Consider the following 19,280-nt stretch of genomic DNA (forward strand, 5'->3'; position numbering starts at 1 on the left):
AGTGTCAGTACAACCCGAATGGAAAATCTTGCTGCTGTGAAAAATAGGCCTGATGGATCACCCAATATTGACATTCCTGCAGGTCAGCACTGTGAACAAAAGCTGCTATAGATTGAAATGTGCTTTGATCAATTGATGTCAAAACCGGGCATCCTAAAGCTCTATTCCAAGCCTCCAATAACGATGTATAGATTTGCAAAGGCATTCTCTTACTTAATTACCTGTTAAACCAAGAGAGAAATGTGGCCAACTGCATCCCTCTCCAGAAATTCTCTCAGATGACTGTTAAACTGAGGGGACAAACTGGCAGAACAATGCAAGATCTGCATGAAAGCAAATCTATCATACAACATAACTGAGAGCCATCGCTGCAAATTGACCGAGGACATGACGGCATCATCCTCCTGCAGCAAGTGCTCTAACAGGACAATGTCTGAGATTTCCATCCCTGAAACACCCCCCACCCGGTCCAATCCAGGTGGAAAATCCGTATTGCCAACCAAGGGTAAAAACAAACCACTGTTGGGATTCTGATCCCATAAATACAACAAACCCACCATAGATGCCACAACGGGTGCAGTAGTAAACTATGTTTAAATTTAGCCAGAATATTAGGAAGACAGGCATGTAAAAGACAGAGAGGGTGCAAAGGCCAGAAGAAAGCCCAATCAAAGGAAAGGCAGTGTATAACGTAGACCCCAAAAACCAGTCCCTAAGATAACGCAATAAGCATGTCAGGTATACCCAAACTACCCATTTTCCACAGCCTGACAAGATAATGCCATCTCATTTTCGGCTTCCTCTCTGACTAATAGAACTGACTAAGCAATCGTTGCAGCTCTGCGATATCTTTATTTGAAAAGTAGATCGGAAGACCCTGCAGGACATAGAGCCACTAGAGAAAAATGACCATACAGAATAACTGAATTTTACCCATCACTGAAAGTAGCAAATGAGTCCATTGTTCCAGTTGCCCTTTAGTATCCTGGAGAAATTTAGTTATGTTCAGGCTATATAGCTGACAGGGATCACGAGACATACGAATGCCTAAATATCTAAAAGAGCTCTCAGCACATTTCAACAGCACCCCCAATAATTTTGAAAAGTTGGCTCCCATGATTTGCACATAGTGTAGCTGAAGATAAAGTGCAGTTATTGCATCTACAAAAGAGCCTTGAATTCCATACTCTTCAAGCACCCTATAAAGAAAGCCCCACACTACTTGGTCAAATGCTTTTTCAGATTCAAAGCTAATGAGCAGTGATGGGCCCCACACTACTTGGTCAAATGCTTTTTCAGCATTGAAGCTAATGAACAATGATGGGGCCTCCTCAACCCGTGTCGACTCCAGGGCTGATAGGATCCTTCTGATGTTTTTAGAAATCACACGACCTTGAACAAAGCCCACTGGAATTCTGCTATGAAGGGGGTAAGACCTGTGCAAACCGATTCGCCAAGACTTTAGAGAAGAGTCTAGCTTCAAAATTTAAAAGCAAGATGGGGCGGTAATACTCAGGTCTCTCTGCAACTCTGCCCGTTTTCAACAGAACAATGATTTGTGCCATATTGAGGTTATCGGGTAGGAAGCTTCTGGCAATAGTATCATGAAAGGATGCAGTTAAAACTGGCACGACACTATACTGAAGCAGTTTATAAAACTCCCTCTTGAAACCATCTGGTCCTGGTGTCTTGTTCAGTGGGCTCTACCTGATTGCCCATTCAACCTCTTCAGGCTGAATTGGTACATTCAGTTTCTCTAAGTCACTAGCCGAGATCTTTGGAAGACCTAAGCTAGACAAATAGCTACCACTATCTAATGGAGCCTGTACCAAGTTAGAATAGAGAAAGGAATAATAATTGTGAAATATTGTATTAATTGCCACATCAGTATGTGCCAACATCACGCAAGATTAAGATTTTGGTGTGTCCTCTAGATCGTTTTGCCAGCTGAGCCATCAGTCTACTACCTTTGTTCATGTATTTATATAAATGATAAATATAATAAGCGATAGGCCGCTGTGCAGACTGATGAATAAAAGAGTTTAAAACTTGTTGAGCTTCTAATAATAATGTCTTATGATATATGGAATGAGATCTCCCATATTGCTGACATAATTGGGTGACCCTCTTTTCCAATCGCAATATTTCATTGTTCCGCCTACTTCTGAAAGCTAGAGTAAGATATAATTTTTCCTTGGAGAACAACCTTGGCCATCTCCCAGTACAGAATAGGGTCAGTGAGATGTTCTTGATTGATCTGCTTATACGTTTTCCACTTAGCAATTAAAAAATCACATTTAGGATCTCTGTGTGGTTCCAAGAAACCTGTCACCAGTTCCACCCAGGCTTGATCAGATATCTCAGTGGGCCCTATGGTTACAGTCTCCACCTTGGTAAAGAGATCTCAAGTAAGCAGCAAATAGTCAATCCTGTACATGGTGGAATGCACCCAGGATAAATGAGTAAAGTCACACTCAGTGGGATGTAAGACCTGCCAGGCTTCCACCATGTCCAGGGCTGCACAGATTCTAGAGATCCCCACCTAAGGGGCAGATGACACCTGCCCCGGGGGCTGTAACCTGTCCAAATGTGGGTCATGCACTTCATTAAAATTACTCCCCACAATTAAAGGCAGATTCTCACAAGTTTGCAAATTCTTCAACATGTTGTAAAATTGTTTGTCTTAGTGGTTAGGTGCACACACATTACATAATACACAGTTTATCCGATTAAATGACTATTGCTTTGACAAATCTGCCTTTAGTGTCTGAAATCACTTTCTTTCTTTCTTTTTTTAATCTTTATTTATAAATTCTTAGATTCATAGCGTAAAACAACACGTTATCAGTTAACAACATATTTAACATATTTCTCAATATATCATATAACAAATACTCCTTTTACCCCACCTCCCAACCCTCCTCCCTCCCTGTTCCCCTCAACTACCCTCTTCCCCCCCCCCCCCCCCCCACTCTTTCAAATGCAGTTGTCCTGGTCTTATGTCCTCTATTTTGAATGCTTTTATACGAAAGCGTTGCTCAATGTCCAGAGTACTCATAATGGTGGTACCACTAGTTGCGGGGCATCGAGTGCCACCCCGGCCCAAGACCTTCACCCTTTATATTTGTCCCAAATTTTAAAAAATTGGGTTATTTGCCCATTGCAAATCGCCGTCATTTTTGACATCTGGTATAAGCAGTCCATTTTATGTATCACTTTTATCGTTGGCGGGGCCAATTGTCTCTTCCATGCTGAGGCTAAAGTTATCATGCTCGCCACCAAGAAAGTAGAGGCCAACCGATGTATCATGGGTGACAGTCCTTATGGATGAAAATGCAGTAAGTAATGGTCAACTGTCCTCGGGTAAAAACTCTTCCCAATATTTGTTCAAGTAATCTAAGCAACTCCTCCCAATAGTTCTTTATCTTTGGGCAAGACCACCATCTATGTAACATATCTCCTACTCCCGGGCAGCCTCTCCAACACTGGTTTGACACTCCCGTAAACATTTTAGCCAGTCGATCGGGAATGTAATACCAGCGATACAGCATCTTATAACCATTTTCTATCATAGCGCTACTTACAGATACTCTTAATAATGAGCCTATTGCTCCCTCCCAGCCATGGCTATCATGATTGGTCCCTGCATCTTGCTCCCCTTTCCATGTGTATTTCAAAATTGGATTCTTAAGTGTCAACAGTGCTGCATATATTCGTAAAACACATCCCTTAGCGCTCCCCCCTCCCATTGCCCATTTTATCTATCTCTGTCTCTTCTATTTGTAACTCCAACTTTGCTTTCCGGGAAATATAATCTCTTACCCTTGTATAGTGGAAGGAGTGCAGTGGTGGGAGATCAAACTCTTCCTGCAAGTCGTCATATGTGCAATATGTCCCTTCTTCCCATAATTGTCCCAGTTGTTTCAGGCCTCTCTGTTCCCATCTTTTATATACTTTGTCTCCTTCTTCCCATACAAACCCCGGAGCACCCCGGATATGCATTTTGTGAAAATATTGTCTATTGGGACAAAATTGTTGATGGACTTCACTCCAAGTTAGTAGGGGAAACCGTACCACCATAGGCAAAAGTGCCGCCATTGCTCGAATACATGCCCTAGGTAGCCATAGTAGTGTAGTTGGTTGATTAAGCCCTATCCAATGTTTTTCAATTTGCAGCCATGGTTTCATGTCATCCTGAATCCATGCTACTAACATCCTCAACTGCACTGCTTGAAAATATCTGTAGAAATTTAGTACTCCCATTCCCCCCTTTCCCTTAGATAAATACATCATCTCTGCTCTTACTCGTGGTGGCTAATGCCTCCATATAAGTGCAAACGTTTTACGTTTTAATTGCCTAAAAAAGATGTTAGGGATTGGTAGCGGCATTGCTAAAAATAAGTATAAGATCTTAGGCAATATCATCATTTTTATAGCCTGTATCCTCCCCATCCAAGATAGCTCCATCCCTTCCCATTGATCTAATTCTTGAAAAAGCTCTCGTGTTTTAGAGGGGAAATTTACTTCAAACAAATCCTGCAGATTGGGTGTCAGATTGACTCCCAAATATCACAGATAGCATATTGTCCATCTAAACGGAAATTGTTGTTTTAACTGCTTAATAGCTTCCTGAGTTAAATTTAATCCCATTATTTCTGATTTAGACGTGTTAATCTTGAAGCCTGATAGTACTCCAAATTGTTGTAAACATTGTTCAACTCCCTCTAATGAGCTCTGGGGGTCTATCATGGTCAACAAGATATCGTCTGCAAATAACATGATTTTATGTTCCCTGCGTCCTATACGAATGCCCTGTATGTTGGTTTGCAATCTAATTATTTGGGCCAGGGGTTCCAGTGTGAGAGCAAAGAGCAGCGGAGACAGAGCGCAACCCTGGTGTGCCCCCCTTTCCAGCTAGAACATGTTCGACCATTCCCCATTGATGATCAGTGCAGCTAATGGTTTATCATATAGGTGCTGCAGCCACGTTATATAGCGGCCTGTCATTCCCATCTTCGTCAGCACCTCAAACATATAGGGCCAATGCACCCTATCAAACGCTTTCTCTGTGTCGAGGGAGAGAACTAGCGTTGGTTGTCATGTGCTATTGGCCTCATGGATAAGATGGATAGCTCTTCTAATGTTATCGAATGTTTGTCTGCCCTCTATAAATCCCGCTTGATCATCTTGTACTAAGTTCGGCATTAAACTCTGCAGCCGCCTAGCTAAGATCTTAGTCAATATTTTGTAATCGGTATCTAACAAGGGCGATATGATCCACATTGCCTTGGATTTTTCCCAGGTTTCAGAAGCACGCTTATATGAGCTAGACGTCAAGATTGGGGCAGTGCTGTCTGCTCTATCGCATTCAGAGCTCGTGTCAATAAGGGTGTTAATATTTTCTTAAAGCTTTTATAGAATCTATTGGTATATCCATCAGGCCCTGGGGCTTTGAAATCACTTTCTGAGTGAGCACCTGAAGACCCTTGCGCAACAGTATGATCACTCCCGCCTTCTTCCCAGAGCCAGGCACATGAAAATAATTGCTGACCCACCATCTGGAAAGCTTGGTATGTTCTGCTTCATCAAGATGAGTCTCTTGCAAAAATGCTATGGAGGCTCATCTTTTATTGAGGAAGTATTTTATGTCTTTTAATCAGAGAGTGAACACTCCCCACTTAAGGTCCACTAGTAGTCCAAATACCATCCACATCAGGGTTCTCTATGATGGTTACTCTGCCAATGATATAAAGTGAGAGACGGTCACCGTTCAGTAGCTCAAACAGGTACTCCATCAGCTGGATGACAGCGAAGTGAAAATGATGCCACAGGAGATGATCTAGAACCCCTCTGTAGGCCGCACCTCACAGCCCTGACGTATCTACAGCGGGTCCATACACTCTGAGTACAGTAGGTAAAAGAAAAGCAGTAGGGTCCACCAAAGAACACAGAGTAATAGTCACATGAATCCTGGGGTACTCCCCAAATCCTCCACTCCACTGCTTAAGAACCTCTCAGGAAATAATCCAACAAAGGCTGGCTACCTGAAGACTGCAGAGTAGCCATAATGCAGGCAGTTCCAATATACCAGAAGCTCAACCACTGCCAGCAGAAAAAAATACGGTCAATATTGTCTCTATAGGGTCATATCTGTAGAACCAGCATGAGAATTAGGGAAATACACCCAGGGAGAAGAAATAACCTGAGCTTTCTCCATCTGGTTCACATATTTGGCAGCTTCCAATGCTGAATCAAAAAGTTTCTGAGCACCATTATGAGTAAACTGCAGACGAGCTGGGTGGGCAAAGTTAAAATGGACTTGTATGTTCACCAGTTAGATAAGTACATAAGTATTGCCATACTAGGACAGACCAAAGGTCCGTCAAGCCCTGAATCCTTTTTCCAACAGTGGCCAATCCAGGTTACAAGTACCTGGCAAGATCCCAAAACAGTACAATACATTTTATGCTGCTTATCCTAGAAATGAGCAGTGGATTTTCCCCAAGTCCATTTTAATAATGGCTTATGGACTTTTAGGAAGTGATCCAAACCTTTTTAAAACCCCGCTAAGCTAACTGGTTTTACTACATTCTCTGGGTTCCTCTGCAGGGGAATACAGACTTTCTGCCGGGCAGGGAAAATAAAGTATTTCAACAATTAAAAGAAAAAGGGGTGCTTAGGTTGGAAAACTTAATTTTGCAGGATGGCTCTCTTATGACGCAGACGGCATTTGTGGAACTATGTGTGCATGGTCCTTCGGGGATGTTTGCTTATTCTCAGTTAGCTCACTATGTACGATTATTGTCGAAAGATTCTTTGTTGGCCAGGTTTGGAGAGCAACTGCGAGAATTGCTGGAAGGAGGTGCAGTGGGCCATATTTAAATTTCATGGTTTCATAAAGAACTGGGTAAGAAGGCTCAGGTACAGGATCTGCAGGTGGTTGCAGATAGGTGGAGTAAAGATGTGGGAAGGCCGGTTTCTCCGAAGTTGTTACGGGAGGCCCTTCAGAGTGGTAATAAACTGGTGCATAGTGCTGAGTTGCAGGAGTGCAATTTTAGGTCAGTACATAGGGCGTACGTTTCACAGAAACAGGCCTTTCATGCAGGGATAGTTGATATGCAGGGATGCCTTAAATGTAAAAGGGATGAGGCTACATTATTCCATGGATTGTGGCAACGTAGGCAGGTGATTCCGTATTGGTCTGCAATATCCCAGTTTTTGCAGGAAGTACTGGGGTGTAAGTTTACGCTAACTTATGAAAAAGCTTTGTTTAGCTCTATTGGGTTATGGCAGGTGGGTACGAGAGGGGAAAAGGTGTTCTTGGGAAAGGCTTGCATTTTGGGGAGGAAGTGTATATTGCTATATTGGACTCAGGATCACCCCCCCCCCCCCTCCTTCTGGCATTGGAGGAATAAATTACATGAATTAATGACTTGGGAAGCTAAGGGGGGCGTGTGTGTTGCCGGGAAGGCAGCAGAGGTTTTTGGAAGTATGGGAGGCGTATCTGAATAAGATATCACCAAGGGCGCGCAGTCAAATATTGAATAGGCTACCATGGAGTGGACAGATATGGTGGCAGGTAGTTGAGCATTGCACTGGGTTGTGTGGGGGGGGAGGGGGGACTGGTAATAAAGCGTTGAGGTTGTTGACTAGGGGAGTTTGGGGGGAATTCTCAATAACATGATGAAACATGGAAAGGGATGTCTTTACATTGAGTTCAGGGGGCTATCAGAGTCCAGGCCTTGGGAGAACCCTGTGTAGCAGTCTGCTTAGGGTAGGGGGGTAAAGGGGGGCTGTTAAGGTATAGCTGATGAATTTTCATGTTCATGTTGGATCGTTAGTTTCATCCCCTCGAACTTACAATTTTGTGTGGGTAAGGGGGGTTATGGGTTGGGGGATAAGGTTAAAACAAAGTTGATGGAACATAGTATAAGAGGAGGGGGGATTAGCAGTTCAAAGAGGGAGGGGGGAAGGGGGTCGTAGAGAGATCTGAGCTGCGGGGGGGGGGGGGGGGGGGAGGGAAGGGGCATGGGGAGGGGGGATTGGGGAGGAGAAGAAGAAGTTGGTGAATAGTGGGGATGGCCTGCCGAATTCTATTTGGTTTAAGTAGTCTGTTATGTGTATTAGGGATGTTTACAATATGTTCTTAAATGCAGAGTATGTTAATGTAAAAGGCCATTTCCTGATAAAACTGTTAAAACATAAAACATGAAATAGAGGGGTGGGGTGGGGATAAAATATTAAAAGTTTGATGACGGACTATATCATTCTGTTTTGAAGGTGTACAGGCTCAGCTTTGAATTTCTGCGTATTCATATTGTCGGATGCTTTTCCTTTGACTTGTCATCAATAAAAATGTTGAACCATTAAAGACTTTGTTGTGGACACCATCTGAAAGATGTCTTTTGGCTCCATTTTTTTTTTGCTTGGGGCATGGATGGAGGACAGGGGAGAGAGAATTATTGCTGGATATGGATACAGGGGAGGGAAGAGAGAGGAGAAATGCTGGATATGGATGGAGGAGAGGAAAGAGAAAAGAAGAAGATGCACATGGATTGAGATGAGGAAAAGGGAAGAGAGGAGAAAAATTGCACATGGATGGCAAAAATAGGCAAAAGTTGGATCCACGTTATACCTCCTCCAGTCAAGTCCACAGAGGACCCAGCTTTTACTTATGGATGTAGGGCAAGAAATGAAGAAGAAAGGAGGGAAGTAAAGAAATAAATGGAAAGGAAGCCCTGGAAATGGAGTTAAGAGAACAGATTGTCAGGTCTCCCAGGGAAATGTGAGCCCTTGGGCCGCTGTCACGGAGGTGGCAGCAGCAGGCAAAACCACCCAGCAGGAGACAGGCAACCCTAAGACGGGCTGAAGTAGACAGGACTGGAGTGGCTAGGCTGGAGCTGAAGAGGAAAACAACAAGGAATCCAGGAACAACGTCCTACAGCAGGGTTCAGGCTTGAGAAGCAGGATACAGGATACTCAATGCAGGCTTCTCCCACAGGATTCAGGAAACTGGCACAGCTTGACTGGATCCGGGTTCACCCAAACACTAGGCAGGCAGGGTGTCCATGGAAGCTTAGCTTGGCAGGAAAGAGGACACAGGAGCTACATACAAGCTAAGCTCAAGGGAATGGGAATGACAGATACGCTTGCCAGAGGAAGGGTAAGACTGGAGCTACAGTAGCTAACAGATAGAAAGGAGAGAAATGGCTGAAGCATCAGCTGCTAACCAACCTCAGACAGGGAGCAGAGCCACTGCACAGGGATAACAGAAAGGCAAGAAGCCCACAGAGAATAATACACCCAGAAGGCCTGGAAGCCCACAGATAAAGGGATATACGCAGATAGAGTGGAGGCCCTCAGAGCAATGGGCACAGAAGAGCTGGAAGCCCACAGAGCAATAGACACAGAAGAGCTGGAACTAGCCCACAGAGCAATAGACACAGAAGAGCTGGAACTAGCCCACAGAGCAATAAACACAGAAGGGCAGAAAGCCCACAGAGCAATAATACCCTGAGCCAGAAGGCAAGGCCCACAGGTGATAGTAACTAGCAAAGCAGAAGGGCTGGAAGCCCACAAGAAAAGACAAGGAAAGCTAACTGCGCAAACAGCACACTAACCTTGGGACCTAAGGCACTGCGTAGGCATTGGCAATGCAAAGGCAATGAAGACTAGAACACCAGTTCCTTAAGAAGGCCCTGACAGATGAGGTCACCCCTTCAGGCCACAGGCAGGGAGCATACAGAAGCCCAGAGAGACCTAACCCACACAGGTGTAGTCTAGTGAGGTAATTAGTGTCAGGCTGGAAGCAGCCAGCCCACCCAGCCTGAGACAGAGCTACCTCAGGAACAGCCCACTGAAGTACAGAGAGGCCCAATACACACAAGTGTAGAGTAGTGAAGCCATTAGAGCAGCCAGCCCACAGAGACAGAGATAGAGCTAACTCAGGAACAGTATACTGAAGCACAGAGAGGTTAAACCCACACAGGTGCAGTATACTGAGGCAATCAGCGCCATGCTGGAAGTGGCCAGCACCCAGAGACAGAAACAGAGCCAACTCAGAAGTAAACAGAAACCAGCACAGACACTGATTCCCAGAAATAAGGTAAGTCTGAGGGTGGTCACAACCACAGACGTGACACAGATAGAGAGCAGCAGAATCAGAGACTGGGACCAACATGATCAGAAAAACAAAGTCACCAGACAAGGGTAGAAAAAATCATTTTATTTTCATTTTAGTGTTTGGAATATGTCCAATTTGAGAATTTACATCTGCTGTCTTATTTTGCACTGGGTATACTGGAGCTGTAACAGCTTACAGAAATTATTTATAATGAAAAAAAATCACAAGTTATTTTTTTCTCCTATACTGGTATAATATTTTCAATGATGCATGTGCCATGGCTGGTATAAGGGGTGTGGCTAATGTGGGTGTGGCTATCATAGGGGCAGAGCCATAGGTGGTGACCCCGCCCATAATGAGTAACGGTACATTTTTTCCTACAAAAAAAGCACTGGTATTTATAAAAAAAAAAATTAATCTCACTGCTGTATTTTGGATTGTCTGCAATTTTTTAAATAATTTGTTTAGAAGTCCCATATATAAAAAATTATAATAAACTAATTTGTATAATAGTAAGGATTGCACAAATAGTCTAAATTGTTCCCTCAAAAAATTTTTTGATTCTTCTCAATTTCCTCATCAGAAAAAAAAGTGCTTTTATCAAAACACTCTCAATAATTGGCCACTTCAAATGACAATTAGACTGGTCAAGATATATCACTCACAATTGCCAGTGTCCAATCAACAGTATATATTATATTTCTTCACCAACTATATGGTTCAATGTTATTCAAAAAATTTTTCAAAAAATTTTTTCAGCAATCAATATCTTCTTATAACATTTATATACTTTTATACAGTGCCTCAGTGATGTCTGTCGTCCACCACCCTTACAGGCTTTATGTGGTGACAAATGTTAACATCAACCTCTTCAGTGGCCTGATTTTCTCTTTTACAGGTTATTTAAACTATAGTTTATAAAAACTTTTACACTTATCTTAGTTATTCTGTCGGACTCGAGCGTATCACAGAATAACTAAGATAAGTGTAAAAGTTTTTATAAACTAAAGTTTTTATAAACTATAGTTTAAATAGCCTGTAAAAGAGAAAATCAGGCCAATGAAGAGGTTGATGTTAACATTTGTCACCACATAAAGCCTGTAAGGGTGGTGGACGACAGACATCACTGAGGCACTGTATAAAAGTTTATCAAAACACTGACATGAAATTCAAGTGATAATGTTTGATCTAAGTAAACTCAAAATAATGGCAGGTGACAGTGGATATTTATTTTGATCTATTAAAATATGATTGGTCAATGGATCTGGTTTATTATCCAGTAATAAGAATTCAGTTTTATCAGTGTTTAATTTTAAATTTATATTTCAACATCCAAGAACTTATTATTGTGACACTATTTTGAACAAGAACAGTGGATTGTGATGAGCAGATACTTGGGTGGATCTGGAAATCTGAGTGGAGAGATGTATTATATTGTTTGCTCTTGGCTGAGGGAGGAAGGCTCGATCCTGAGTAGTTTCCAGGAGAGCCCAGATTAACTTTAAGGTCTGAACTGACTGAAAATGTCATTTCAGGTAATTTATCACAAAACCGAGGAGTTCTAAGAGATGTATGACAGACAGAATTGCGGTCTATGCTGGCTCTCGGGAGGCTGCCTTGATTAACCAGTCAAGGTAGGGGAAGACGTGTATGCTCCACTTGGGGAGCACTGCAGCTACCACTATCAGGCAGGGGCGTAGCTACAGGTGGGTCTCGGCCCACCCAGTTTGGGATTGGGAACAGCCAGCAGGGGTTCACCCTTCCCAACGCCGTTGGTGGCACTGAAGAGCAAGCTAGGTTCCCACGGCACTGCTGTTTTACATCTCCCTTTCTGCAAAGCATCTGTCTTCAAAAAAGGGTTGCTGCCGCCGGCTGACCAGGTTGCCTTCCCTCTGCTGTGTTCTCCCCAATTCTGTGCAATTTCCTGTTTTACAACCTGGAAGGAACGTGACAGAGAGAAGGCTTCTGGGTCAACTGGCAGTAACAGCTGTGATTCTTACATGCTGCTGGTGACCTTTCTTTGAAGATAGATGCGTCACAGAGAGGGAGATGCTGCTGGGAGTGGATGGGAAGGGAGGAGAAATTCTGCACAGAGGGGGAGGAAGAAGGAAAATTATTGGATGTAGGGTGTGGTGGGGTGGGAGAGTGAGAGATGGTACACAGGAGGGGTGAAGGACAAGAGAGGAAGAAATGTTGAAGCTGGGAGGAAAGGAGGCATAAATACTGCATAGGAAAAGTGAAGGACAAGAGGAAGAAATGTTGGACTTGGGAGGAGGCGAGGGAGAGATGCTACACAGGGGAGAGAGGAATGAGACAGGGAAATGTTGTACATGGTGGTGGAGGGGAGGGAGCGATGGAGAGATGCTGCAGGGAGCGCAAAGAGATGTTAGTCTTGGGAAGCAAGGGAGTGAGAGAAGAGGATAAAAAGAGGGAGTGATATTGGACATGAGAGGGGAGATGCTGCACAGGAGGGAAGGGAGGAGAGAGTTGTTGGACCCAGGGTCAGAAGAGAGTGAGGGAGAGATGCTGGACTATGGGTGGGAGGGAAGAGAGAGGGTGAAATGCTGGACCACAGGGAAGCAGGCAAGAAATAAGAGAGAAGGGACTGAAAGATGCTGGGATGGGAAGAACAAGGGAGCAGATGCTGGGCTAGAAGGGTGGAGAGAGGCAGACACTGTGAATGGTGGAAACATGTGAGAGAGGCCAAGGGGTAGGGGGTGGCAAGGAAATGAATGAGAGGAGGTGGTGAGGAATTGAATGAGAGGCGGATAGTGATTACAGGGGGTAGAAATATCGTAATGGGGAGTAGATTGAAGTTGAAAGGAAATGGAAGACTGAGGAAGGAGTGAGATAAGGAATAGGAGAGCTAGTGGGTGAAAGGAGGAGATAGAAATTTGATAGGTATATGAAAAGTAAATAGAAGGAAAGGGGTTAGAAAGAGGGTGAAATTTGAGTGGACAGATAGGCAGAAAAGAAAAAAAGCGAGGAAAGAGCTAAAATGGAAAAATAATATTGTCAGAGGGAAAGGAACAAGACAGGAAAGAGAAGAAAAGACAAATGGCCAGCAGTTGCTTGAAGGAGAATTAGCAGAAGACAGACAGGAAAGCAGAACAGAGAAACTGGAACCAACATGATGGAAAAATATAATATCCAGACAACAAAGGTAGAAAAGGCATTTTATTTTGAATTTATTAACTGAAATATGTTAGCTTGGGAAATGTGCATAACGGATGTCTTTTTATTGTGTTCAGTAGAAAAGCGTTCTGCAGACTGGTGCAATCATTGGTGTTATGCCAACTAGACTACTGCAATGCCATCTATGCTGGGTGCAAAGAACAAATTATTTAAAAACTTCAAACTGCACAGAACTCAGCCAGACTCATATTTGGCAAAATGAAATATGAAAGTGCTAGTCCCTTATGAGAAAAAAACCACACTGGCTTCCTTTAAAAGAACGGATCACTTTTAAGGTTTGCACCCTGGTTCATAAGATAATCCACGGTGAGGCTCCAGGATATATGTCAGACCTTATTGACCTACCAACCAGGAACTCTACCAGCTCATCACGAACATTCCTGAATCTCCACTACCCAAACTGTAAGGGACTGAAATATAAATTAACATATGCATCCAGATTCTCTTACATATGCACGCAAATTTGGAATGAATTACCAAAATCCATAAAAATAACACATGACATCATGACCTTCTGTAAACTATTGAAAACTTATTTATTTAAGAAAGCATACAATAACTCCTCAAATTCAAATTATACAACATGTATTCTCTATATCTCAACTGTTTTGCTAATTATCTTGATTTCCAGTTTAATGATCCTAATTGTTCAAGCTATTTTTTATCATGATTGAAGTTTAACCTATTACCTTTAGCTCTTATCATAGGATGGACTTTCCTCTTGTAACCTAACCTAATCTGTCCCTTTGCCTCAACTATGTATTTCTCCTATCCGGAACTGGTAATCACCACTTGCGGAATTATGTAAGCCACATTGAGCCTGCAAATAGGTGGGAAAATGTGGGATACAAATGTTACAAATAAATAAATAAATAAATTTCTGTTTTTAGTTCTCCACAGTTGCAGTACATGCCCAGGTTCTCAGTTCAATGTTTGTCTACATATTTTTATTTCTAATTTGTGATCCCTTATTCCATATTTGCTGAGGGTTTGTCAGTGTGATTGTAATGACAGGTGTAATGAGAGGGAATGGGGGGGCTTCTTTATTTGCTGCTCTGGGTCCTACCATGTCTAACACCAGCCCCGACTCTTGCTGTAGCTATTGGGTATCCCCAAGTCCCACCAGCTAAGGACCTCCTCTGAAGGCAGTCAAAGCTTCCTTCTAAGCTAGGTACACAGTGGCAGCTTCCTTGAGCCACCAACAACTAAGCATGCTTGGGATGCCGGCATTGGTGGCTCAAGGAGTTGCCGCTGCTGCTGTCTGCCTAGCTTGGTAAAAGGGGAGTTCTGGCTGTCTTCGGAGGAAGTCGTCAGCTGACAGAGCCTGGGGATCCTCATGAGCTAAAGTATTTATATTCTGAGTTTGGAGGTGCTGGGGGAGGGGATGGATAGTGGGGGTAGGAAGGGGCGAGGGCAGAGAGAAAATTTTGTGTCCACCCACTTTGGGCTCAGGACCACCCAAAATTGGCTGTCAGCCACTGCTATCAGGCAGTTTATGAAGACTCGAGGAGCCGAGACCAAGCCAAATGGCAAGATCTTGTATTAATAATGCAGAATCCCATTTGTGCTGGTACTACTGAGCAGCTCAATTAAGTCAATTGTTAGATTGGGAGAGAGCCCCAGACAAGGCAAGTATAAGGCATCTTTTACTAAGGCATGCTCACGTTTTTAGCACATGCTAAAATTGTGGGCGCACTAAATGTTAGAGACGCCCATAGGAATGCATTGGCATTTCTAAATGTTGGTGCACCTACAATTTTAGCGCGTGCCAAAAACGTGAACGCGCCTTAGTAAAAGACCCCCATAGTTTTGGAGCAGGAGCATTTTCCTTGTTTTGCAATGAAATGTTTGTTGTGGCTCTTGGATGGCCCACAATATATTAGGAAGTTCATTGTTAATTCTTTTCTTTTTTTAATTAAATTTTCAATACAATCCAAGTGAAATATACTTATACAGAAATTCAGCCATCATATCATATAATGAATAAGATATAGCTTCAAAAAAGGAATATATATATATATATATAAAACAACCAAACTAATCCTCTCAAAGCAGGAGAGACGAGCTAATCGAAAAGAGGAAAAAGAAATAAATACAACTAATCAGCAAGAATGTTCCCTTAGAGAAGAGATTTATTTTAAAATTTCTAGCGAGAAAGAGCAGAAATAGTCATACTTGGGGGTTCCTCTTTCCTAGTAGAAGAACCCTGACCAGTATCACAAATTTATCACTCAGAAATATTGTTAACTGAGATGGACCAAAAACGATATTATTTGTTACATTTGTATCCCACATTTTCTCACCTACTTGCAGGCTCAATGTGGCTTACACAGTACCGTAGGCATTAGCCAAGAACGGTAGAGAAACAAATACAAGGTAATATTGTGGTCGAATAAGGGTCTATTTCTTTCAGACATGAAGGGGATAAGAGAGAGGGAAGGTAAAATAATGTTCAATACGATCACTGGATTTGCTGATATTTCACCATATATTTACATAGACATTTCAGAAAAAAATAAACCACCCAGGACCAAAACTCTGGGACACATCAGAAGAAATTGTCACCTTCAGTTCTGTGTAGCCTTAGCAACATCTGGGAAAACTTGAACCTTTAAAGTACAAAATGTAGACATACAATATTTGAAGTATAATCTCAAAGACCAATCCCTATCAAAGTTCAAAGTCATTGTAACCGAAAGAGTAAAGGGTAATTCTACAACTTCTTTAGAAATGCTGTTAAATCTAAGCTATCTTGGGAGACATGTGGGCACATACAGATACAACCCGTTTTGGGGTGTTATTGGAGTACCTGACACTTAGCATAAATTCTACCAGGACTAGATCTCTAGTAATGCCAGCCTTAGTGACTGAAGTGTCAGAAGTAAATGTGTTCCCTCTTATCCTTAGATCCAAGCTCACTATGCCCTAAATAATAGAAAGAACTAATTCTCCAATCAAGTATTATAAAAATAGAGTGTGCATCTATTTATAATAGCAGCAAAGATAATGTGCAACAAAGGCAAGAATAAAGACACAGGAAGTCTTATTATAGAAACAGCTCAGAGTAAACACACATAAATCCCTAACTAGACTCCTAAGTAAAAGAGTCCCACTGAGCCCACAACACTTATACAATAGTACATGGCACACATACAACCTGATGCAGACTTCTAGCAGGTGGCAGTGTGTTTCTCAGATGTTCAAGCAGACTCAGCACAGGCTGCTCCTTGGATGGAATGTTAACACAGCGCCCCTTGCCTCAAATAAGAGCCCTTTTTATTCAGAAATCATGGGCTACAGCTGTGCTAATGACGTACATTCTGGCCTTGGGGATGATGCACACATATCTTTGTTTACCCCAAATATTGTGGCTGCAAGGGACAACTGATTGTCTCACTGGCACCACATTGAAGGAGTCATCTTGACAAGAAGCCAGGGTTTCACAAACAAACAATGTGCAATTTGCCAGCCACAGCATCTCTCCGCCTGCAAGCGTAATTCCAAGAGTCCTTGGCTGTTCTGGCCATGACATCAATGCTGACAACAACCTTGTTATTCTAGCACACCAGGACCCTTGTCAGCAGTCTTCCTCTGTATGCAAGGTCTCAGCTTCAGCAAATAATAGGCTTTGCATTGAAAGACAAAATAAGCTTGAGTTTGCATTTTTGAAGTCAAGTTATTAATGCTGGATAGTGCCATGTATTATAATCCCATATAGGAACATATATAGTGCTTGTTTTGTTCCTACAGATAGGGTAGAGAACATCAGTTCCCTCCCCTCTCTTTTTTCTTAAATGATGGCAAATAGAAAATCCTAGAAACTGGGGGCAATGACTGGGAAGGCACCTTCAACACCTCCAACATATATTGTTTAAACATTTCCTTAGCCGATATTCCAGGAATTTTAAGTAGAGAGGTGTGGTAGCCGTGTTAGTCCACTCTTAAAGGTTATCAATAGAAATCAAACAAAATAAAACATGGAAAAGAAAATAAGATGATACCTTTTTTATTGGACATAACAATACATTTCTTGATTAGCTTTCGAAGGTTGCCCTTCTTCCTCAGATCGGAAGATGAGCATATAAAATAGTCCTTTATGTTGAATATGTTTCCTTTGTGAATGACTGTGGGGTCTTGTGAAATGTTTTGGCATAGTTTGCAGCTGGCTGTGTTACACGGGAACGTGCCCTTTTCTTTTTCCATCTGTGTTGGAAGTTTACTTCTGATCAGCTTGTGTTTTAAATTTGGTGGCTGTCGGAAGGCCAGCACTGGTGGGGATGGGAATATCTCTTTCAGTAATTCATCTTCCTGAAGTAGTGGCTGTAGGTCTCTTATGATTTTCCTCAGTTTCTCCAGCTCTGGGTTGTATGTCACTACAAGGGGAATTCTGTCGTTGGCTTTCACAAAGGAAAAATATTCAACATAAAGGACTATTTTACATGCTCATCTTCCAATGTGGTATATATCATTAAGTGTAAGAAATGTAACGAAGGATGCTATATTGGAGAAACAGGCCAGATGCTTAAGACAAGATTCAATCTACACAGACATCACATGAAAATAGTCGGTGCCAGTCAGGCCCCCACCCCTGTGGGCCAACACTTCACTAGACGAGAACACTGCACCAGTGATTTCACAGTAAGAATACTGAAAGGTAATTTTAAAACAATACAGGAACGTTAGACCTTTGAAATAAGAATGATTGAATATTTTGACACCCAACAAACAGGACTTAATAAGGATCTGGGTTTTCTAATTCATTATCAAACATAAGCTGTATTTCTCTGTTTATTACCCTCCTCTCACCTACCAACACCCATTCTGTTAGAATATCAATGAAATGCTTTGATGTCCCCATGCATACCCCCACCCTCCCACTCTGTCAGACAGTCAAAGTAATGCTTTGATGTTTCTCTCATATATACTATCTACCTCATTTGCTTATTTCCGATCTGAGGAAGAAGGGCAACCTTCGAAAGCTAATCAAGAAACGTATTAAGTTATGTCCAATAAAAAAGGTATCATCTTATTTACTTTTCCATGTTTTATTTTGTTTGATTTCTATTGATAAGGAATTTTAAGAAAATTGATCAAACACAAATTCCTCCTATGGACTGAATTTTCCAAGTTCTCAAGTTTAAAGTCCATATGTCATACCCTTCACTAAAGAAGCTGTAAGAGCAGTCAAAGATTTAGACTCTTTTTCTAAACTTTGAACAGAGTTCTGCATCAAAGTGTTATGATCCTACTGGGAAAGGCAGGGTAGTGACTGGGACTTGCTCCTGATTGGCCATGTCAGGGATTGGGCTGATGTCAGATGCCAGATCCTATTTAAACATATCTCTGCCTGCATAGGACACGCTAGCATTATCTCCTTCAGCGGTGAACTTACCTTGTCTCTGCTTAGTCTGTGCCTGTGGCACAGGATGAATTCTCTGTTTGTTTGGTTGTTATCTTTTCCCTGGTCTGTGTTTGTTTTGTGAGTCTGTAGCAGCCAGCTTCTTCTCTGATTATTTTACTGCTGTTCAGCTGTGTTGAGCTCTGTTGCTTCTATGTGCTTTGCCTTTCCCTTTCCTGCTGTGTGGGCTGGCTGAGTGTCACACTGGTCAGGAAAAGTGAGCCCTTGGGCCACTACCGATAACCGGCAGTGGCAGGAGAACCACCCAAACAGGCAGCAAGGCGGACCCCAGACAGACGGGCACAGGCCAGACTGGAGCAGCTGGACTGGAACAGAAGCCATAAGCAGTAAGCAGGACAAAAGTCCACAAATCAAGCAGAGTCTTACTGGCAGGCAGCAAAGCAGAAGGGAAACCAGGAACCAAACAGAGTCTATAGACTGGCGGCAATCAGTAGTAAACCAGGAATCAAGCAGGGACTTGGGCAGGCAGCAAACAGGAGAATAAACCAGGAAACAAGCAGAGTCTTGGGTAGGCAGCAAACAGTAGAATAAACCAGGAAACAA

At 42.5% G+C, this 19,280-nt stretch overlaps 1 protein-coding gene across 1 annotated transcript in view; it reads right to left on the reverse strand.

The window, feature by feature from the left end:
- The window catches only part of FAM227A (family with sequence similarity 227 member A), a 263,367-nt gene that overhangs the window by 185,913 nt on the left and 58,174 nt on the right, over nt 1-19,280 (reverse strand). The gene's annotated exons all lie outside the window — the stretch shown is intronic.

This window comes from Microcaecilia unicolor, chromosome 1, assembly GCF_901765095.1.
Source record: "Microcaecilia unicolor chromosome 1, aMicUni1.1, whole genome shotgun sequence".
Taxonomy (NCBI): Eukaryota; Metazoa; Chordata; class Amphibia; order Gymnophiona; family Siphonopidae; genus Microcaecilia; species Microcaecilia unicolor.